We start from the raw sequence: 25,274 nt of genomic DNA, 5'->3' as shown, positions 1-25,274 counted from the left end.
AGCGCTTGATGGTTTTTGCGACTGCACTTGAAGATTTGTTCAAAATTCTTGACATTTTCTGGATTGACTGACCTTCTTGTCTTAAAGTAATGATGGGCTGTGATTTCCCTTTGCTTATTTGAGCTGTTCTTGCCATAATATGGACTTGGTATTTGACCTAATAGCCCTATCTTCCCTATGCCACCCATTCCTTGTCACAGCACAACTGATTGGCTCAAACACACTAAGGAAAGAAATTCCGCAAATGAACTTAAGGCACACCTGTTAATTGAAATGCATTAAGCTGTTTTTTTGAGAATGCCAAGAGTGTGCAAAGCTGTCATCAAGGCAAAGGGTGGCTACTTTGAAGAATCTCAAATATAAAATATATTTTGATTTGTTTAACACTTTTTTGGTTACTACATGATTCCATATGTGTAATTTCATCATTTTGATATGTTCACGTATTCTACAATGTAGAAAATCGTACAAATAAATAAAAAGTAGGTGTCCAAACTTAATTGGAACTGTATATTGTGAACAATAATCTGAAACACAACCAAAACCAACTGCAAATGCATCCAACACGTTTGTAGTCACAAGCTTGATATAGTTATTGCTTGCTAGGAATATGGGACCAAATACTTAACCTTTGACTACTTTAATACACATACTGCATAAGTGAATTTGTCAGAATACTTTTGGTTCCTTAAAATGTGGGCACTATCTAAACCAGGGTTTCCTAAACTCAGTCCTCGGGACTCCAAGGGGAGCACATTTTGGTTTTTGCCCTAGCACAACACAGCTGATTCACATAATCAACTAATCATCAAGCTTTGATAATCTGAATCAGCTTTGTAGTGTTAGGGCAAAAACAAATGTGCACCCCGTGGGATCCCGAGGACCGAGTTTGGGAAATGCTGTTCTAAATGTTTCACCCAATATGGATGAAAATACTCTCAAATTAAAGCTGACAGTCTGCACTTTAACCTCATAGTCATTGTACCATTTCAATATAGAGCCAAAACAAAAAGTGTCACTGTCCAAATACTTGTGGACCTCACTGTACAGTCATGGCCAAAAGTTGAGAATGACACATATTCATTTCCAAAGTTCTCTGCTTCAGTGTCTTGAGATATTTGTAAAATGTTACTATGGAATGGTGAATTATAATTACAAGCATTTCATAAGTGTCAAAGGCATTTGACAATTACATGAAGTTGATGCAAAGAGTCAATATTTGCAGTGTTGACCCTTCTTTTTCCAAGACCTCTGCAATCTGCCCTGGCATGTGGTCAATTAACTTCTGGGCCACATCCTGAGCATCTTGACGGCAGCCCATTCTTGCATAATCAATGCTTGGAGTTGGTCAGAATTTGTGGGTTTTTGTTTGTCCGCCCGCCTCTTGAGGATTGACCACAAGTTCTCAATGGGATTAAGGCCTGGGGAGTTTCCTGGCCATGGACCCAAAATATCGATGTTTTGTTCCCTGAGCCACTTAGTTATCACTTTTGCCTTATGGCAAGGTGCTCCATCATGCTGGAAAAGGCATTGTTCGTCACCAAACTGTTCCTGGATGGTTGGGAGAAGTTGCTCTCGGAGGATGTGTTGGTACCATTCCTTATTCATGGCTGTGGTCCTAGGCAAAATTGTGAGTGAGCCCACTCCCTTGGCTGAGAAGCAACCCCACACATGAATGGTCTCAGGATGCTTTACTGTTGGCATGACACAGGACTGATGGTAGAACTCACCTGGTCTTCTCTGGACAAGCTTTTTTCCGGATGCCCCAAAAGTCTTTGCCTCACTGTGTGTGCAGATGCACTCACACCTGCCTGCTGCCATTCCCGAGCAAGCTCGGGACTGGTGGTGCCCCGATCCTGAAGCTGAATCAACTTTAGGAGACGGTCCTCGCGCTTGCTGGACTTTCTTGGCCGCCCTGAAGCCTTCTTCACAACAATTGAACTGCTCTCCTTGAAGATCCGATAAATGGTTGATTTAGGTGCAATGTTACTGGCAGCAATATCCTTGCCTGTGAAGCCCTTTTTGTGCAAAGCAATGATGACGGCACGTGTTTCCTTGCAGGTAACCATGATTGACAGAGGAAGAACAATGATTCCAAGCACCACCCTCCTTTTGAAGCTTCCAGTCGGTTATTCGAACTCAATCAGCATGACAGTGTGATCTCCAGCCTTGTCCCTACCAACACTCACACCTGTGTTAACGAGAGAGTCAGTGACATGTCAGCTGGTCCTTTTGTGGAAGGGCTGAAGTTCAGTGGAAATGTTTTTTTGGGGATTCAGTTATTTGCATGGCAAAGAGGGACTTTGCAATTAATTGCAATTTATCTGATCACATTCTGGAGTATATGCAAATTGCCATCATAAACTGAAGCAGCAGACTGTGAAAACTTTTGGCCACGATTGTATGTCAAACCTTATTGCTTGCAGAGTCCTCATGGCCTGATACTGCACAGAAACACACTTCTTTCTATCCGACAGCTACTCTTCCTGGGGTCCAAACAAGGATATGATTTATTCAATGACTATCTCCTATATCTGCCGTCCTCAGATTTGTTATTGTATTTAATGTGAAGCAGCGCGCCAAAAATAACTGCAATGGCAGTGTGAGGAAACAGACAGATGTAAGCATGCCCGATATCGCCATAATCAAGATTAATGTGTTCCATTACAGTCTCAGTAGTACTTCACACTTCAAGACACCGGTGGTTGGATGTTTTTTATTCATAACCACCATCGGATGCCGTAATAATTTCTCACCTGGTGAGACTCAGTCGAGGAGCAGAACCATGTTGTATATGGTTTACCTTTGGTTCATATTGTGCTCCTGGGTTGTTCTATTGTCAGGGAAGGGTGTTTAGTGGCTAGCCCTGTGTGTGTGTGTGTGTGTGTGTGTGTCCATGCACAAACATCTGTGACTGTATGTGTGTCTGTGCAGTATGTGCATACCATGTGTGTGTGTTTTCACTTCAGCTGATATGCTCCCAATCATTGTCTGTTACGAATCCCTGATGGCCCGGCAGTCTAGGGGGGGGGATGGTAACTAGACCCGTAACATAACTCGTGCAAAGTATAATAGTGAAAAAGTAACAGTGAGAATGAAAAACCACAGACAACTAAATTACCGTCAAACACTCATGGTTTAATTTTAAACACACGGTAAAGGGGGGTAGGGAAAGGGGCTGAGCTGGACCCAAGGAAAGAAACAAATATCCAAAAATACCCCTAAGCTAGACTAGCCTACTTCAATACAGCTAACTAACTAACCAAAAATACAGTTCTAACTAGTGTATTTAGACAAAGTTTACCTACCTAGTGTACCCTACGGGTAGTGTATGCCCATGGGCGACTTGGCACCCCTTTCCTTTTTTGGCACCCCTTGGCACCCCACCATCAAACACCATAACAAAACAATACTCACATAATTCCAGACAAATGTGACATGTATGAACAAAAACCAAAAGAGCGCTCAATCCAGCGGGAGAGAGATATAGCGAGAGATTGGCACACAGAGAGATTGAAACACAGAGATCGAGCTCCAGAGAAAACAACTGACTGGGTTTTTAAACCAAGGGAAAGGGGATGTGATAGGGTAATGGAAACAGGAGGAGGTGTCTTCTAATTGGTGACTGATTGGGGAATGATGATTGCCACCTGTGACGAGGGGCGAAGGAGAGAAACTAAATACACACACAGGATACACACACACACACACACACAGGATACCTGTGTCCGTAACATTGTCCTACTGTGTCCCTTCAATTAGGCCTGCCTTGGGCCTCCCGGGTGGCGCAGTGGTTAAGGGCCCATCCAACCAGTCAAAGGTTTAATCTTGGCTCCAGGGAAGTAGATATGATCGATAGACGACAATGATGAGACTGAGCCTTTCATGGAATAGCAAAGCAAGCGCCAGCTGTGCCACCAGAGACTCTGGGTTCGCGCCCAGGCTCTGTCGTAACCGGCCGCGACCGGTAGATCCGTGGGGGGACGCACAATTGGCCTAGCGTCGTCCGGGTTAGGGAGGGGTTGGCCGGTAGGGATATCCTTGTCTCATCGCGCACCAGCGACTCCTGTGGCGGGCCGGGCGCAGTGCGCACTAACCAAGGTTGCCAGGTGCACAGTGTTTCCTCCGACACATTGGTGCGGCTGGCTTCTGGGTTGGATGCAAGCTTTTTTAAGAAGCAGTGCGGCTTGGTTGGGTTGTGTATCGGAGGACGCACGACTTTCAACCTTCGTCTCTCCCGAGCCCGTACGGGAGTTGTAGCGATGAGACAAGATAGTAGCTACTAAGCAATTGGATACCACAAAATTGGGGAGAAAATGGGGTAAAATTTTATTTAAATAAATAAAAACATTAAGCCTGCCTTGTGTGTGATAGAGTTGGTGCCATTTCCCAGAGTTGTTAAACAAAGCCACATGACTGAAGTCACATTTCAGACCTCCCCAGCACAGCACCATACTTTCAACTCAATACCAGTGCTGTGTTTTGACATGGGCCATGTGTTTTGACATGCTGTGTTTTACAGACATGGGCCAGACTATTACAGACAGAATTCAGTAGTTGAAGCAGATATGAGAATATCCCACACTGTGCTTTCAAAAGTGCAGACAAATCCTCTATCGGCAATCATTGAATTCCTGAATAAAATACTACGTGTAATGGGATTAATTAGACCACTTGTTTGTTATTCTTTCTGTATTATTTTCATTTAATTTGGATGGGATTCTGTCCATCTCTACCTGAGATGAAGCATCTCCTTCCATCCAACCTGAGCTCTGCTCTGTGATCTATTAATCATGCTGCTTCATGGAGCTGATCTATCTAGAGATGTATGGATCGAAGGGGAAACAAAAGAAGAGGTTTGAAAAAAAGATTGTCCAGAGAACTCATTAGAAATTGATTGCTGATCGATCCAAAGTGCTTTGCTATTCCATGAAAGGCTCAGTCTCATCATTGTCGTCTATCGATCATATCTACTTCCCTGGAGCCAAGATTAAACCTTTGACTGGTTGGATGGTTTTATACATCGATAGCTAAGAATCTTCTCTGACATAGTTTGTGAAGTTCAAAGACCCTGTACTGCTAACTTCGGTGGGCCAAAGTTTGTAATCCTGGTGAGATATTTAAATAAGGTGACAACATATGACAACATATGACTTGTTAACTGTACTGCTCACCATTGTTTGGCCTAGAATGTGCTGTATGCTCTTCCCCTTGGTGTCATGTTCTGACCTTTATTTCCTTTGTTTTGTCTTTATTTAGTATGGTCAGGGCGTGAGTTGGGGTGGGCAGTCTATGTTTGTTTTTCTATGTTTGGTTTCTGTTTCGGCCTAGTATGGTTCTCATTCAGAGGCAGGTGTCGTTAGTTGTCTCTGATTGAGATTCATACTTAGGTAGCCTGGGTTTCTCTTTTGAGTTGTGGGTGTTTGTTTCCGTGTGAGTGTTTGTTGCCACACGGCACTGTTTCGGTTTTCATTGATGCACGTTATTTTGTTTTGTTCTAGTGTTCTGTTGTTTTTCGTATTAAACATAATGGCCACTTACCATGCTGCGCATTGGTCCTCCGATCCTTCTCGCTACTCTTCCTCAGAAGAGGAGGAGGAATGCCGTTACACTTGGAGTTTATAACACTGATCCAGTCACTTCTGGTCTTCATTCAAATGGCCTCTCACAAGTTTAAACTTTCAAACCTTAACATGAGATATAGGCTTTAATCTGGGAGTTAGGTCCCGGCGACAAATCTGTTTTATTTTGGAATTTTTTAAAGGAGACTCTTGTCTGTTTGGCTTTAATTGACTCCACACACATACACACACCTAGCTGTACGCCTAAGCCAAGGAGTAGCAGCATAGAAGTGTTACTTTAAGAAAAACGTATTTATCCGAAAGCTGTCTTTTAGAATAAAATGACACTGCCATGTAGAGTGAGTACATGGCAGTGTTTCATGTCACTGCAGTGCTGTCTCCTGGCAACCCATTAACTCATCATCGCCACAGAAACAAGGAAGCCTGAGGAGATAGGAGATTTCATTCCCCTCATTCTGGGCAGGGGTGGAAATAACTTGGTATCTCCCATGGATAACCAAATCTACAGATTGTTTGTGATGCCTACAACACACCATTACCTCTTCTTTCCCTCTCTCTGTCGGTTTTCTTCTGTTCTCTCGTGTTGTGTGTTGGAAAAGGCCATTATGGCCCTGTGTTGTCCTCCTGCTGCCTGCCAGACAGCTGGCTCCCCTGCTGTCCCTGCGATCAGGAGTCATTTGCTGTGTTGTGTCACACAGCGTGGCACCACGGACACAGACAGCAATCCCATCATCCCTCTGAGACTGGCTCACAGGGTGTTATTTGCTGTTGTATACTATCTGCTATATACCATTGATTGTGTATTTATGTGCTGACTGAGTGTAGGTCACTGGATAAGAGCTACTACATTACTTTTATCATAGTGTTTGGGTTACACTAAACCTTGGTATGGATGTATTGGCAAAGTGCATGATTTGTAGTTATATCCATGTGCTTGCAGTGGAGAGCTGAACTCCAAACAATAGCTTTGGACATTCATGACATTATCTAATATGATGCTCTAAATATGCAATCTATGGCTGTCTCTGACAAAAAAAAAAAATGTGCTTGACTGACAGTTGTCTTCTTTCTTATTCAATTGATCAATCATTTTTAAGCGTCTACTTTTCCACCCTGTTTGAATAAATCAACTATATGTAGGCTACTGAGGTTCTCTGATGCTTTAAGCACGGAAGCATACTTCATTAAAAATGAAGACACACAAATTACTAAAGATGGAGCCAGATCAATATAGCCTAACCAGAAGAACAAAAACCTGTTCCCCACCCGACCCTCCTCCTCCCGCTGCTGGCCTTGTTTTTATTTTATGTTTTATTTCTTTAACCTTTTATTTATTTAGGCAAGTCAGCATTTCCTTGTGGAGGGATGACTGCAAAAAAAGTCAGAAGGGCAAAGTACAAATGTAGTCCGATACTGAGCAAGACAAACTCTCAGGCTCAGTGTAGAACAAAAACTCTGCAATGTTAACTGGAGCAAGTAGAACAGCTAAGTCTGCAAACATTCACAATTTCACACTCTGGACATCTCAATTCTGATTTGGAGTTTCACATTCAAGTTTCATTTTTTTTTAGCAAAAGCCAACAAATAAAAAGTTTGCAGCCCTCAAGTAGAATACATCCTGATAAAAATAAGTGTCCTATACATCACATTGGCTACACATGGCCTGTCTGCAAGGAACTTGAAACATTGTATTAACTATTAACTTGTCCTGTTAGCAAACCTGTAACATTGTATACAATACTCTGGACCTTCAGGCCAATGAGCTCCGGACAGACAGACACAGCTGTAGGCTATTTGCCCAAGGGATAATCAGGTGAGCCTTTATGACATTTCCACCTGATCAGAGCATAACATGTTTCCCCTTTCATGCTGAGTGGTTATGGAAAGGGAGAGAGCTGGAAAGATTTTTCAGGTAGGCTACGTGGAGGAAATATTGTCATTCTCAAAGGATGTAAAAACAGACTTTGTTTACTGGCTTTTTGAGGCAAAGAAAAAATGACTTTGAGAAGCTCAACAGTGATGGTGAGTTAAGAAAATCTGAAATAGTTTCAGATCCCCAAATGGACACATTTCTACATTTGCACGCAGGCCAGGTAGGCTAGGCCTACTTATATGCGTAATCAGGTGCGTGTCCTTACATCATTATTGACAAGAGTGCTCCAAACAAGACAATGAATAAATTGACAACTCGCAAATGGAATGAAATAACCCCCCCCCCAAAAAAAAAAAAAAATTATATGACAAAGGTAAGACTGTAATAATAATATAATGAATGCATTAACAGAAATGACCGTAACCAAACATTGTAGATTATAAAGGATGTTAACGGTAAATGTACTACTGGTGATACTGGCGTGCCAATCCGTCCTCAATGGATTAGTCCACTCAGACAGGCGTGAATCAGACAGGTGTCTAGTGAGCCATCCCTGCGGCCTCCTCAATGGATTAGTCCACTCAGACAGGCGTGAATCAGACAGGTGTCTAGTGTGCCATAATTGTTTTAAATATATTTGCCACTGCTCGACTAAAAAAATCTTGGTCGACCAACAGCCAGTCGACCAAACAATAGTCCATTCGCCTAAATGGGGTCAGCCCTAATGCAATCACTGGCAAAGTAGTCATAAAGTCTGTACATTGCAAACACACAAACCAAACACACAAATTGTTTTGTTTTGTTTAATTGGAGAGCTTACTAGCTGACTTGTGTGTTTTGCATAATTTCTAATAAATATGTAGATCAGGGCTCCAACACTGTTCCGGGTGAGCTACCCTCCTGTAGGATTTCAATCTAGCTTGATTCAGCTTATCAACCAGTTAATTTTTAGAATCAGGTGCGCTCGATTAGGGTTGGTGTGAAAACCTACAGGACGTTAGCCCTCCAGGAACAGGTTTGGAGCCCTGATGTAAATTGTCTGAATCAAATGTTCATTGTTCTATTAGGTGTGTCTGCTGCCATGGCAAGCTCTTTGGTATTCCTCATAGAATTACACGTAGAACTTAAGTGAAAACATCCACAGGGCCTCAATAACCTGAAGTGAAACCTGGTATATATATATATATATATGCTATCCAGGGATAAACTCACTGTTTGCACAGGGATAAACGACAGGTCACACTCACCACTGAAGAAAGTATTTTCTCAAACAAGTTTTTTTCTGTGAAACTCCAAATCAGAATTGAGATGTCCAGAGTGTGAAATTGTGAATGTTTGCAGACTTAGCTGTACTACTTGGTCCAGTTAACATTGCAGAGTTTTTGTTCTAAGTATTCACATCAGTATTTATTCTAAAGTATGCAGACTTGTGGAGGGATGACTGAAAAAAATGCAGAAGGGCAAAGTACAAATGTAATCGAACACTGAGCAAGACAAACTCTCAGGCTCAGTGCTAATAAAAAACATTGAATACGCCTTCTCTGGTTTTTCATAGCGATAAAGCAACATGAATACAAGAGTAACATACCAAATTGGTGACTGATAGACAGACGGACGGAATGACTGAATGGTGGATTGACTTCTTTCTGAGTGAAGTGGCCAGCTGACGCATCAAGACTTCTAATACCTCTCCTTCCTCCTATGGGATGGAGAGGTGTGATTAGGGCTTGCACAATTACCGTATAACTGTGTACCTGCCAGTTATGGATGAAGACCGTCATGAAAATAAAATAACCATAACTCCCTGCAACAGCAGCACATGGAATCAGGAGCAGAGGAGAGGATAAAATGTTTTTTTTTTTTTAATACCTAGGTATGATCTTCCTCTTCTCTCACATCACATTGGCATTCAGCTGAGACTACCAGTGGAATTCTCTCCACCTTTTATTACGTGCTCACTCACACAGACACTAACCTCTCGGGTGAAACTCCAATCACAGATGAGAATCTTTCAACAGAAAAGCCAATTACGCACTTGATGTTACTCTCCCAGGCAAGTGCATCAATGAACAAATAAGATCAATCTCAATTTGGCAGACTATAAATAATTACCTCTTTGTCACAATTAATTTCAAAGCTTTGACTTAAGACCCCATGATATTGATATTGAATTTCCCATTATTGCCTACCTGAAAATACCACTCGTTAAGCGGAGATCAGCTCAGAGCATCGTACCGGAGCCTGGGCGTTCTCCCTGGTGTATAATGGATAATGAAATATGTCATGTAAAAAAAGGAAGGCAATAACATTTGCCTGTCTGTGAATGATTTTAGAGAGGTGAATTCAGGAGAGAGGAGGAGCACATTGTTTCACTCCTGTTGTGTCAGAAACCTGTCTAGGAGACACACACACACACACACATTCTCAATCTCTCTCTTAACACAAAGTCAAACTGCTTGCGCGTGTGTGAGCGTGTGTGTGTGTGTGTGTGTGTGTGTGAACGCGTGCATGTTTGGGAGTGTGTGTGTATGTGTGTAATGGGTAATCCTCTCCTGGAGGGGGACAGTGGAGACGATGCGCTCATCTTCACCAGAACTAATCGGCTGATGCTGCCTGCTGTTTACATCTCCCCCTTGCCAGCCCAAATCAAATGCAAAGCCCATGTTAATTGCTTTAATGCTGCTTCTCTGTCAACCGTGGCTTGGCATCTCTCCCCACGACCAGGCCGCTAAATCATATCAAATAAAATGTTATTTGTCACATGCGCTGAATACAACAGGTAGACCTTACTGTGAAATGCTTACTTACAAGCCCTTAACCAACAATGCAGTTCAAGAAATATAGTTAAGAAATAACTAAATAAACTGTGACTAGCAGCAGTGTAAAAACAATCGGGGGGTCAATGTAAATAGTCAGGATGTCCATCTAATTAATTGTTCAGCAGCCTTATGGCTTGGGGGTAGAAGTTGATAAGGAGCCTTTTAGTCCTAGACTTGGCGCTCCAGTACCACTTGCCGTGCGGTAGCAGAGAGAACAGTCTATGACTTTGGTGACTTTTTTGGGCCTTCCTCTGACAGGAATCTTGTCCCCAGTGATGCAATGGGTTGTGTGCACCCACTTATGTATAAATAAAGGTAAAAAAATATATATATTTTAAATCATGTGTGTACAGTATGTATCTGTTGGGGGGAGGTAGAGCTGGGAAGATAAACCTAAAAGTATCTACACCGACCATACCGATCACTTATCGCAGGCATTTTGCTGATATCGATCATTACAAAAAATAGCCTATACTATACTGAACAAAAATATCAACGATTTCAATGATTTTACTCGGTTATAGTTCATAAAAGGTAAACTTCATTAGGCCCTAATCTATGGATTTCATATGTCTGGGCAGGGTCACAGCCAGGCTGGGCCTGGCTCCCCAGTGAGTGGGCATGGCTCCCAAGTGGGCGGGCCTATGTCCTCACTTGCCCATCCACTGGGGAGCCAGGCCCAGCCATTCAGAACATGTTTTTTCTCACTAAAGGGCTTTATTACAGACAAATACTCCTCAGTTTCATCAGATGTCCGGGTGGACGATCCCGCAGGTGAAGAAGCTGGATGTAGAGGTCTTGGGCTGGCGTGGTTACACGTGGTCTGCGGTTATGAGGATGTACTGACAAATTCTCTAAAACAACTTTAGAGGCAGCTTTTGGTAGAATTGAATATTTAAATTATCTGGTACCAGTGGACATTCCCTCAAATGTTATATTTCAGTTAGTTTATTTTTACATATACACCGAGCCAGCTAAAGTCCTTTTTTTTGTATGTAAGAATTCTGCCAATTGTGCGCTCCCTCAAAACTTGAGGCATCTGTAGCGTTGTGTGACAACTTCACATTTTAGTGGCCTTTTATTGTCCCCAGCACATTACCTGTGTAATGATCATGCTGTTTAATCAGCTTCTTGATATGCCACACCTGTCAGATGGATGGATTATCTTGGTAAAGTAGAAATGCTCACTAACAGGGATGTAAACAAATTTCTGCACACAATTTGAAAGAAACAAGCTTCTTGTGCATATAGAACATTTCTGGGAACTTTTATTTCAGCTCATGAAACATGGGACCAACACTTTACATGTTATGTTTTATATTTTTGTTCAGTAAGAGATACATTTGAAGTTTGAAATGAAATAAGTTTGCTAATATGGATTATTGTCAATGTGACGATTGATGGTTACAACCATCAAATTAGTAGTAGTAGTTTACAGTAGAGGTCGACGGATTAATCGGCATGGCCTATTAATTAGGGCCGATTTCATGTTTTTATAACAAACGGTAATCTGCATTTTTGGATGCCAATTATGGCTCGTTCCTCAAGGAAACTGCGTGTTAGGCTGCATCTTTTGCCTTTCTGAAAATCAATACACAGAAGTATATTTTTTTTAAACCTGCATATTTAGTTAAAATAAATTAATGTTAGCAGGCAATATTAACAAGGGAAATTGTGTCACTTCTCTTGCGTTCATTGCACGCAGAGTCAGGGTATATGCAGCAGTTTGGGCCACCTGGCTCAATGCGAACTAATTTGCCAGAATTCTACATAATTATGACATAACATTGAAGGTTCTGCAATGTAACAGCAATATTTAGACTTAGGGTTGCCACCCGGCTGATAAAATACGGAACATTTCCGTATTTCACTGAAAGAATAAATGTTATGTTTTCAAAATGATAGTTTCCAAATTTGACCATATTAATGACCAAGTGGTCGTATTTCTGTGTTTGTTATATTATAATTAAGTCTATGATTTGATATTTGACTGAGCGGTGGTCTGCAGCAGCTGGCTCGTAAGCATTATTTCAAACTTTACTGCGTTTGCCAGCAGCTCTTAGCAATGCTTGATCACAGCGCTGTTTATGACTTCAAGCCTATCAACTCCTGAGATTAGGCTGGCAATACTGAAGTGCCTATTAGAACATCCAATCAAAGTTATATGAAATACAAATGGTATAGAGGGAAATAGTCGACGCGTCATAATTCCTAAAATAACTGGGAATATTGAACCACCAGCTTTCATATGTTCTGAGCATGGAACTTAAACGTTAGCTTTTTTACATGGCACATATTGCACTTTTACTTTCTTCTCCAACACTGTGTTTTTGCATTATTTAAACCAAATTGAGCATGTTTCATTATTTATTTGAGACTAAATTGATTTTATTTCTGTATTATATTAAGTTAAAATAAAAGTGTTCAGTCAGTATTGTTGTAATTGTCGTTATTTCAAATATAAATTGCTGATACCTGTTTAATCGGCCGATTAATCGATTTCAGCTTTTTTTGGTCCTCCAATAATCTGTATCAGCGTTGAAAAATCATAACCGGTCGACCTCTAGTTTACAGGATAATAAAACAAAACTGTTGTGCACATTGATGTTATGAAAGTATTGTTCTCTTTGTCATTATCACATCAATTGGGGGCGGCAGGGTAGCCTAGTGGTTAGAGTGTTGGGCCAGTAACTGAAAGGTTGCAAGTTTGAATCCCCGAGCTGACAAGGTACAAATCTGTCGTTCTGCCCCTGAACAAGGCAGTTAATCCACTGTTCCTAGGCCGTCATTGAAAATAAGAATTTGTTCTTTAACTGACTTGCCTAGTTAAATAAAGGTCAAATACATTTTTAAAAATTCAGGCAATTTATCACTATGGATTTTTGTCAATATCACCCAGCTGTAGGTAGAGGAACCTGGGGTTGTCTTAGTAGAGGTCAGGCTGGAGTTGGGCTGTTTTAGTCTACAGGAGAGGAGAGGAAGTGATGTTGCAGATGGTTATTGAGTTAGTCTCTGTGCAGCCCTGGTCTAATGAGAAGCTACAGACTGGAGTTGTGACTAATTTCTTCTGCCCCGGACAATGTGTCAGACTATCAGACACACAAGCCCTCCTCCAGCTCAGCTAGTGACACCAGATGCGTAGGCCTAATGAAGGATTGCTGGTATTTTTCTGACTGACTTTGGAGCTTAGTATTAATACTCTCGGAGGTTGTTCCCCCCAGCTTTTTGATGTCCATTTACGAGATTGACACTTTAATTTAATTCCGAGGCTGATGTTAAGTAGGTGTATTAATGATATTCAGAAGGGCTTGTCACGGTACCACTTTTGATCAACATTTCAGGTATGACAAGCTAAGTAAAATGAGAGAGCGTGATCACACTGTAATATTAACATCCCTGGTCTCTTGACTGTGTGAAGAACGCTATAGACATGCCAAATAAATATCAACACCCCTTAGTGTAAAGTCTGAACTTAGTAGTGAAGTAACTAGCTAAAGTGTCAAGAAAGCCGATACAACTAAAGCTAGTGAACATCCCATGTTTTGTGAAATGATGTTTATCTTGCAACATGTCCGATACGGGTCAGGAGCTGGTGACTCTTGAAGGAGCAGCCAAGGATCATGATTAAATGATCTCCCATTGATTGACCTCTGTAAACAGACAGGCCTTTAGTAGACAGCAAGTTGGCCAGTGTTGATTTTTCAGTGTAACATTTCTAGTGTTGATTCAGGAGTTACAGTGGTGTAAAAGAACCCATAGTGTTTGTGTTGTAACCAGAGTTATTGTTTTACTCTGTGTGTATTTCCCAGCATGCTCTGCTGCAGGTAGATTTTTATTTAGGATTGTTTTTAATATCTATGATTTTTTCATATACATTGAATGATTAATCCAATCAGTTAGATGTATTGCATACATTTACTGCTACTCTGTTTATTACCTATGCATAGTCACTTTATCCCTATTCTACAGTTGAAGTCGGAAGTTTACATACAGCTTGGCCAAATAAATTTAAACTCAGTTTTTCACAATTCCTGACATTTAATCATAGTAAAATTTCCCTGTTTTAGATCAGTTGGGATCACCACTTTATTTAAAGAATGTGGAATGTCAGAATAATAGAGAGAATTATTTATTTCATCTTTTTTTCTTTCATCACATTCCCAGTGTGTCAAAAGTTTACATACACTCAATTAGTATTTGGTAGCATTGCCTTTAAATTGTTTAACTTGGGCAAAACCTTTTGGGTAGCCTTCTACAAGCTTCCCACAATAAGTTGGGTGAATTTTGGCCCATTCCTCCTGACAGAGCTGGTGTAACTGAGTCAGGTTTGTAGGCCTCCTTGCTCGCACACGCTTTTTCAGTTCTGCCCACAAATGTTCTATTGGATTGAGGTCAGGGCTTTGTGATGGCCACTTCAATACCTTGACTTTGTTGTCCTTAAGCCATTTTGCCTCAACTTTGGAAGTATGCTTGAGGTCATTGTCCATTTGGAAGACCCATTTGCAACCAAGCTTTAACTTCCTGACTGATGTCTTGAGATGTTGCTTCCATATATCCACATAATTTTCCAGCCTCATGAAGCCATCTATTTTGTGAAGTGCGCCAGTACCTCCTGCAGCAAAGCACCCCCACAACATGATGCTGCCACCCCCGTGCTTCACGGTTGGGATGGTGTTCTTCGGCTTGCAAGCCTCCCACTTTTTCCTCCAAATATAACGATGGTCATTATGGCCAAACAGTTCTATTTTTGTTTCATCAGACCAGAGGACATTTCTCCAAAAGTATGTTCTTTGTCCCGATGTGCAGTTGCAAACCGTAGTCTAGCTTTTTTATGGCGGTTTTGGAGCAGTGGCTTCTTCCTTGCTGAGCGGCTTGTCAGGTTATGTCGATATAGGACTTGTTTTACTGTGGATATAGACACTTTATTTCCTGTTTCCTCTATTATCTTCACAAGGTCCTTTGCTGTTGTTCTTGGATTGATTTGCACTTTTCGCACCAAAGTACTTTAATCTCTAGGAGACAGAACGCGTCTCCTTCCTGAGCAGTATGATGGCTGCGTGGTCCCATGGTGTTTATACTTGCATACTATTAGTTGTACAGATGAACGTGATACTTTCAGGCATTTGGAAATTACTCCTAAGGATGAACCAGACTGTGGAGGTATACAATTTATTTTCTGAGGTCTTGGCTGATTTATTTGGATTTTCCCATGATGTCAAGCAAAGAGGCACTGAGTTTGAAGGTAGGCCTTGAAATACATCCACAGGTACACCGCCAATTGACTCAAATGTTGTCAATTAGCCTATCAGAAGCTTCTAAAGCCATGACAACATTTTCTGGAATTTTCCAAGCTGTTTAAAGGCACAGTCAACATAGTGTATGTAAACTTCTGATCCACTGGAATTGTGATACAGTGAAATCATCTGTCTTTAAACAATTGTTGGAAAAGTACTTGTGTCGTGCACAAAGTAGATGTCCTAACCGACTTGCCAACACTATAGTTTGTTAAAAATAAATGTCTGGAGTGGTTGAAAAACGAGTTTTAATGACTCCAACCTAAGTTTATGTAAACTTCTGACTTCAACTGTACATGTATGAATGCTTCTCCCTCTCTGTTATGGATGCCATGGTTGCCCTTAGTTTGAAGATGTAATCCAGAGACAGGTGTTTTATACATCAGCCTTGTGTGTTCTCTTTTCAACTCTCACTGCATTTTGCAATCATCTCTCTGCTTTCACCGGGCATTCCACTGATTTAAAAACTTGGTCAACCTCTGCCGTGACAATGACACTGTTGGTCGCTGTTTTTTACCCATCACTGTCATCAGAAGACTCTACATTGTCGGGTGCAATGAAAATGATTTTACCCAAAAGGAATTTCCTCGTCATCTGATGAATTTTTAGAGAGAGTCAGCATGGCACAATCGTCCTCCAGAAAGTAGTCCATCACAACTTTTTCCCACTGATCTTTGTCGATAGCGCCTGTTAACTTATGCTTTTCAGGTCTTCATGATCTTTCAAAAAAAGCCACGGTAGAAAGGATTATCTACACTTACAGAGCAGCTCATGTTATAGACAGAACCATGCTACATGGCAGACCAATCCAAACTCATCTCTCTGCATGTCCGCCCACCCATTATCTCAGCCAGTCATGGCTAGCGGGAAGGTACCTGTATTTACCATGACTAAACCAACTAGGCTCATAATTTTATAATTGTTTTCGATGGCGTACACATTTCTTATTAAGGCACATGAAAGTTCCCATGTTCCAGAACGGATTTCTGCAAAAAAACACATTTTTGTGCGACATAACCCTAGCTTCTTGGCTGCATCATGTTATGGGTATCCTTGTCTTTGGCAAGGACTAGGGAGTTTTTAGGACAAAAATAAACGGAGTAGAACTAAGTACATGCAAAATCCTTGAGGAAAACCTGTGTCAGTCTGCATTCCAACAGACACTGGGAGACAAATTCACCTTTCAGCAGGACAATAACCAAAACAGTGTTTCCCAACCCTGGTCCTCTAGTACCCCCAACAGTGCACATTTATATTTTAACCCTGGACAAGCAGACCTGCTTCAACTGGTCAACTAGTCATCAAGCCCTCAATGAGTTGTATTTCATTTTCAATAAATCAGCAAACATTTCTACAAAACATGTTTTCACTTTGTCGTTATGGGATATATTGTGTAGATGGGTGAGGAAAATAAATACATGTAATCCATTTTAAATTCAGGCTGTAACACTATAAATGTGGAATAAGTCAAGGGGTATGAATTATTTTTGAAGGCACTGTATGTGCTAGTTTCTCTTTTGTACACTCAGGCACTCTCTATTCATCCGTCAGCCAAGTAAACACACACACTCTACCCTTCAGTCCCAGTTGGTCACCATGACCATGCGGGCACAGTGACATTTGGGGAGCGGTGGCAGAAAGTGAAGGATGATCCGAGATGGCGGGGTGTTGAACGGGGCTGCCAAGCAGCGTAGACCTGATGTGACTGAGAGAAACACATCTCTATGTGACCATGCCCTGACATTGGCCCTGGGCAATTCCATGGCAACAGAGTGATGCTGAGACTCCTATTTTCTACTTTGAAATGTATGTCCATCAAAAACAAATAATTGAAAAGTTAAAGAAACCATGCACAAGTCCCTCAAAGTCCCATTCAATATTAAAACAATATAACTTTGTTTGTCCACATTTATTAGAGGGCATTGTCATGTTTGAAATTTTAATTAAAAGTTGAATTAAATTATTGTTTCAGTTTTCAGCTAATTTCAACAGGTGGTAAATAAGGCTTGCTGAACACAGAGGCTTTAAATGAAGCTCAGAATGAGACGATTCGGAAAGCTTCAATTCTAAACCACTCCCGAAAAATATGTACTCTGGTAATTATCCTGACCCAGTCACAGGAATCTTGAACACCTATTCTCAACAAACACGTCCATGGCATGACACTCACTGTGAGGGTCGGAACGTTGTCTTTATGCAGACACTACATTCATGCAGTACTCTGTGCCCAATTATTTGTTTTTCACATTCAACACTCTCGATACTCATGACATTAAGCACAGAAGGGGAGATGAACTGTTACGGAGGGAGCAAAGAAAGCAGGTGGGCATAAAAAGTTATGCACTTTAAAAAGTAAGCCCAGAGGAATGAGGAGAGGGACTAGAAAGAGGAGAAGAGAGAATAGAAAGGACAGGCCACCTGCTCTCGTTTTTCTTGTTCTCTCTGTCCTGTTTCTGTCTCTCTGGCTAATGAGCTCCTAATTGCGTAGTGGGGCCTAAGTGTCATCGAGGAGGACGAACAGAGCCAGAATGATCTATGAAGCTCTCAGGCAAGCACCGGCAAGGACACTTGCGCAAATGAAAATAAATGGACCACTCCAAAACAACTTCTACTTTGGGGAATTTTCAGGACATTTGTTTTTGTCTTTTATTTTTTATTTTTACCGAAGCAGAGAGGAGGGGGTTGGGAGGGGAGGAGAGGGCGTAGATAAGGAAAGAGAGGCCATTCCCCTTGTCTGACAGAGAGACAGAGGAGAAGATTTTTCTTTCCCTCTCTCTCTCTCTCTCTTTCTAGGAGAGTTGTTCTGGGGATACAGCTGGACTTCATAACAATTGAAATGAAATAACTAGAATGACTGCCAGTCTACCTGTTATGGCATAACTTACTTGAATGGGTACTCCCATTCTACTAATTCTAATTAACAACAATAACACAGTCCATTGTAACACAGCAACCAAACCAATACACAAGAATAGCACGATGAAAATGTTTTGTCAAAAAAGTATAGGGATAGGCTTTGAAGGAATAGGAAGACTCACTCTCTTACTGGAATGTGATTCTGCTATTGACAAAAGGCTTTTTACTGACATCCTGTCAAACAAGTGTAGGTGTTAATTAGGTATGTGTGTGTGTGTCTATGTATGTGCGTTTCAGGTTACATTTTAGTCATTTATCATATGCTCTTATCCAGAGCGACTTACAGTAGTGAATGCATACATGTTCATACTTTTTCATACTGGTCCAACATGGGAATCAAACTTACAATGCTGGCGTTGCAAGCGGCATGCTGTACCAACTGAGCCACGCGGGACCAGTTGTCATGGGAGTAGATGGGCCTGGTGTATCCTCTCTGACACTTAATTCTGCTCCCGATCCTGTACCTTGCTTCATCCCAGCTTTGCCTCCCCACTGTGAGAATGGCTCCATTTTGCAGACCCGATGCTGCGCACCCACTCACACACATACACACACATTCTCTTGAAAAAAAATGACGGTGAAAGTACAGTGGCAAGAAAAAGTATGTGAACCCTTTGGAAATACCTGGATTTCTGCATAAATTGGTCATATGATCTGATCTTCTTCTAGGTCACAACAATAGACGAACACTGTCTGCTTAAACTAACAACACACAAACAATGATACATTTTCATGTCTTTATTGAACACACCGTGTAAACATTCACAGTGCAGGCTGGGAAAAGTATATGAACCCTTGGATTTTATAACTGGTTGGCAGCAATAACCTCAACCAAACATTTTATGTAGTTGCGGATCAGACCTGCACAATGGTCAGGAGGAATTTTGGACCATTCCTCTTTACAAAACTGTTTCAGTTCAGCAATATTCTTGGCATGTCTGGTATGAACTGCTCTCTTGAGGTCATGCCACAGCATCTCAATCGGGTTGAGGTCAGGACTGACTGGGCCACTCGAGAAGGTGTATTTTCTTCTGTTGAAGCCATTCTGTTGTTTATTTACATCTGTGTTTTCGGTCGTTGTCTTGTTGCATCATCCAACTGCTGTTGAGCTTTAATTGGCGGACAGACAGCCTAACATTCTCCTGCAAAATGTCTTCTTATTAACCTCATTGAGCATTCTGTGCTGTGCTCTTGCAATCATCTTTGCAGGATGGCCTATCCTAGGGAGAGTACCAACAGTGCTGAACTTTCTCCATTTATAGACAATTTGTCTTACCGTGAACTGATGAACATCAAGGCTTTTAGAGATACTTTTGTATTCAATATAGACACTAAAAATACAATAAATTATGTGTTATTAGTTTAAGTCCACTATGTCTATTGTTGTGACTTAGATGAAGATCAGATCAAATTTGATAACCAATTTATGCACACATCTACATTTTTACATACAGTTGAAGTCGGAAGTTTACATACACTTAGGTTTCAGTCATTAAAACTCGTTTTTCAACCACTCCACAAATGTTTTGGTAACAAACTATAATTTTGGCAAGTCGGTTAGGACATCTACTTTGTGCATGACACAAGCAATTTTAACAACAATTGTTTACAGACAGAGTGAATAATAAGTGAAATAATCTATCACAATTCCAGTGGGTCAGAAGTTTCCATACAATAAGTTGAATGCACATTTAAACAGCTTGGAAAATTCCAGAAAATTATGTCATGGCTTTAGAAGCTTCATGGTTTTAGAAGCACCCCCACAACACGATGCTGCCACCCCCGTGCTTCACGGTTGGGATGGTGTTCTTCGGCTTGCAAGCATCCCCCTTTTTTCTCCAAATATAACGATGGTCATTATGGCCAAACAGTTCTATTTTTGTTTCATCAGACCAGAGGACATTTCTCCAAAAAGTACAATCTTCGTCCCCATGTGCAGTTGCAAACCGTAGTCTGGCTTTTTATGGCGGTTTTGGAGCAGTGGCTTCTTCCTTGCTGAGCGGCCTTTCAGGTTATGTCAATATAGGACTCGTTTTACTGTGGATATAGATACTTTTGTACCTGTGTCCTCCAGCATCTTCACAAGGTCCTTTGCTGTTGTTCTGGGATTGATTTGCATTTTTCGCAGCAAAGTATGTTCATCTCTAGGAGACAGAACGCGTCTTCTTCCTGAGCGGTATGACGGCTGTGTGGTCCCATGGTGTCTATACTTGCGTACTATTGTTTGTACGGATGAACGTGGTACCTTCAGGCGTTTGGAAATTGCTCCCAAGGATGAACCAGACTTGTGGAGGTCGAGGCTGATTTCTTTTGATTTTCCCATGATGTCAAACAAAGAAGCACTGAGTTCGAAGGTAGGCCTTGAAATACATCCATCTACATCCATGCACAAAGTACATGTCCTAACCGACTTGCCAAAACTATAGTTTGTTAACAAGACATTTGTGGATTGGTTGAAACACTTAGGTTGGCGTCATTAAAACTCGTTTATGTAAACTTCTGACTTGAACTGTATTTTCTTATTGTCTATAGGTTATTTCTTATTATGTGTGAAGTTAGTTTCGGTATAGTTTTTGTAGTTTCGATGGGCCGGCTGTGGAGGCTGACTGGCAGTGTTTGTTTCACGCTCAACAACTTGGACAGAGTCAAGGATATGTTTTGCATTATTCTAAAGACCTACTGCAACACATAGCATGTTTTCATTCCCTTTACAATACATTTGATTAGTAATAGAATTACAGTAATTAAAACAGTCCTGTAACAGCTGCTTTTTACAAAGTAAAATGTTAAAGAGTATGGTATCAACCTGCAAGTTGCACGGTCAAATTATTAACATGAGTGCCAACGCTGATAAATAGGCATAACACAAACTCATCATTACTATTGTTGTTCTACATTAAATCAACCTCTTCACCCTCATCATTCAGTTAGGCCTAATTGAAATTCGATTGTGAAGTGACTTGCACAATTATGCCCATTCCATTAATTTGTCATTCATTGTCGGCTGGAAGCGTTTGCTTCTCTGGATAGAGTCAAGGATATGTTTAGCATTATTCTAAAGGCCTACTACAACATGTAGCATGTTTTTGTTTCCCTTACAATAAATTTGATTCATAATAGAGTTACAATAAATAAAACAGTCCCATAACAGATATTTTTACAAAGTAAAACATAAAAGAGAATGATTTTAACCCGCAAGGCGCGTGGTCAAATTATTTGCTGCTGATAAATAGGCATAACACAAACTCATCTTTATGCTATTGTCTTTCCAAATTAAATCAACCTCTTCACCCTCCTTATCATTCAGTTATGCCTAATTTAAATAAAATGTTGGAGTAAGGTGCACAATTATCACCCATTCATCCATTTCATTCATTCAGTGAGGAGCGAGAGAGAGGCATTAGCACCTTGCTGGGTACCAACGTCCTACAGCAAGTTGGGGAAAAAAGGCTCTAAATACTTTTCTATTTGTGATTTCAACATTCTGACAAATGAGCAGTGTACAATACAAACATTTAGGAATAGTCAGGGAAGGAGCAGGACATTAGCTTTTTATTTATTTACAAAATCAAACGTCAGCGTTAATTAACCTGTTTATTATACTCCACAGAATGATAGTTACGAAAGATAAACTAGCCCAGTGTGTGTGTGTGTGTGTGTGTGCGCGCCTTGCCATGCCATATTAACAGAGTCATGGGAGACCGGTGACATTTAGTTTAGCAGCAGGCTGCTGACGGGCCAATGTGGAGAATCAGAATTAATGGGACAGTTGTCTGTAAAGCAGACAGGGGAGGCTTCCTACTGTACTTGGGACTGATCTACACATAAAGAGGTAATTCTGTCTGGTACTGCTAATTTGTGTGTGTGCATGTGCGTGCACCATTGCTACTCTTCTCCTCTATCACCTCCTCCTCCCCCACTTCAGGAAGGTAATCCCAAAATGATATTAAAAAGGCCAGACGCTTATAAAAATTGCCACTGTCATCTGTGGGAGGATTAAATAGATGATGGGTTTACTTGAATTCAAAGCCAAGTGTGGAGGGGTGGGGGACAAAGACACAGTACTGAGGGCTGAAGATTGATTATAAACCATGACATTCTTCTGTCTTACTGCTTTGTTCCTTTACACTAGGAGAATTACAGCACCAGTCAAAAGTTTGGACACACCAACTCATTCTAGAGTTTTTCATTATGTTTACTATTTTCTATATTTTAGAATAATAGTGAAGACATCAAAACTATGAAATAGCACATATGGAATCATGTAGTAACCAAAAAAGTGTAAAACAAATCTAAATCTATTTTAGATTTTAGATTCTTCAAAGTAGCCACCTTTTGCCTTGATGACAGCTTTGCACACTCTTGGCATTCTCTCAACGAGCTTCATGAGGAATGCTTTTCCAACAGTCTTGAAGGAGTTCCCACATACGCTGAGCACTTGTTGGATGCTTTTCCTCCACTCTGTGGTTCAACTCATCCCAAACCATCTCAATTGGGTTGAGGTCGGGTGATTGTGGAGGCCAGGTCATCTGGTACAGCACTCCATCACTCTCCTTCTTGGTCAAATAGCCCTTACATGAACTGGAGGTGTGTTGGATCATTGTCTTGTTGAAAAACAAATGAACAAACTAAGCGCAATCCAGATGGGATGGTGTATTGCTGCAGAATGCTGTGGAAGCCATGCTGGTTAAGTGTGCCTTGAATTCTAAAAAAATCACTGACAGTGTCACCAGAAAAGCACCATCACACCTCCTCCATGTTTCACGGTGGGAACCACACAGAGATCATCCGTTCACCGAATGCGTCTCACAATGCATTGGTGGTTGGAACCAAAAATCTCCTAATTTGGACAGATTTCCACCGGTCGAATGTCTTTTGCTTGTGTTTCTTGGCCCAAGCAGGTGTCTGCAGAAGAGGTAACTCTGTGTCTTCCTTTCCTCTGGCGGTCCTCATGAGAGCCAGTTTCATCATAGCGCTTAATGGTTTTGCGACGGCACTTAAAGAAACGGATTGACTGACCAACCTTTATATCTTAAAGTAATGATGGATTGTTGTTTCTCTGTGCTTATTTGAGCTGTTCTTGCCATAATATGGACTTGGAATTTTACCAAATAGGGTTTCTTCTGTATACCACCCCTACCTTGTCACAACACAACTGATTGGCTCAAACGCATTGAGAAGGAAAGATATCCCACAACTTAACTTTTAACAAGGCACACCTGTTAATTGAAATTCATTCCAGGTGACTACCTCATGAAGCTGGTTGACGGAATGTCAAGAGTGTGCAAAGCTGTCAATAAGGCAAAGGGTGGCTACTTTGAAGAATTACTACATGATTCCACTCGTTATTTCATAGGGTTGATGTCTTCACTATTATACTACAATGTAGAAAATAGTAAAAAATAAAGAAAAACCCTTGAATGAGTAGTTTTTTTCCTAACTTTTGACCGGTACTGTATATTAGCTAGTTATTTACCCTCAATCAGATATGCTTGATGCACGATTGTCTATCACACAAGCACTAAATACACCTGTTGCCACAACAAATTCATTAATTGACATACATTTTCAGTGAGTGTGTTTTTTGGTCTCTCTGGTAACACTTTATTTGGATAGTCCATCTGTAGATGCTCTATAGAGTATCAGTAACATTTCAACTGATTATCTGCTAACCCTAACCCTTAGCCTAACCCTTATTCTAAACCTAACCTTTGCAAGCAGTTGCTTATCAACAGATAGTTTGTTGATAGTATGACGATCTGTAGAGCATCTACAGATGAACTATCCTGACTGTCCACTACTGATCCACCCAGAATAAGATGATGTTGTGTTAGATTAGACGCAGTTTGATCTGTGATCCCATAGTAATTAATGAGGAATAGTGTCTGCATCCCAAATGTACCCTATTCCCAAAATAGGGCACTACCTATGACCATGGCCCATAGGGTTCCAGTTCAAAGTAGTGCGCTATATCCGTAATAGGGTGCCATTTAGGATTTTTCCTGTATGATTTAATAGCATTGTGTTTGCTCAGGCCAGGCTAATGTGGCCAGTCAGCATCCAGTGTGAATCTGATCCAACAGCAGCCATCACTGGCTCTATTAAACACACTGGAGACTGGAGCAGGGTTATGACTGTGAAATGGTAATATAATCTTTATGTTTGTGTTTACCAAGAGCACTGACTCGCACTATTCGCTCGCTTTTAGGATATTCCTGCGGATTCACTTTTAATTGAATCAGCAAAGTAGTAAACGTAAGTCGACAGAAGTTTGGAATCTGTTCCGCAATAGACATCAAAAACATTAAAACAGCTCTACTTAGTTGTGATTAGGAAAGCATCCCAAACCATCCAGACTAATGTAACTAGCCCGTGCCATATACAAACTGCTCTGTACTTTAGGGGAAATTGGAATTACACTCATATTAATCACGTGTATGGGAGGGAGCATTGCATTATACAGCAGTTTCCTCTTTCATCGGGAAGTAAACACGCCAATCTCCTAATGTTGTCATGTTAAAGTTGAATAGGCAGCGGAGACAAGGGTATTTACGGTGATTACTGGATCTGCTGGTTCTTAGTGGAGATAAGGGAAATAGCCCAGTCTTCTAGAGAGAGTGCTGGTTGGACATTTGGAGGGAAGTTTGAGCTATCTCATTACTATCACATCACTGAAATGAAAAGGCAGCAGAGTTGTGGTGGAATTGAGAAAGCTAATTGTCTTTATGTCTGTGTGCAAGCATGCCCACATAATTCCCCCACTGAAGGATTGGCTTTAAAAGTGGATCCT

General features: G+C 41.0%; 1 protein-coding gene across 4 annotated transcripts in view; it reads left to right on the top strand.

Annotated features, from left to right (window-relative positions):
* The window catches only part of ldlrad3 (low density lipoprotein receptor class A domain containing 3), a 114,902-nt gene that overhangs the window by 5,669 nt on the left and 83,959 nt on the right, over positions 1–25,274 (top strand). The gene's annotated exons all lie outside the window — the stretch shown is intronic.

Source organism: Oncorhynchus mykiss, chromosome 1, assembly GCF_057628025.1.
Source record: "Oncorhynchus mykiss isolate SJ-2025 chromosome 1, ASM5762802v1, whole genome shotgun sequence".
Lineage (NCBI taxonomy): Eukaryota > Metazoa > Chordata > Actinopteri > Salmoniformes > Salmonidae > Oncorhynchus > Oncorhynchus mykiss.
Note: the sequence above shows the minus strand (reverse complement) of the source record. Positions and strands in the feature narration are given on the sequence as shown.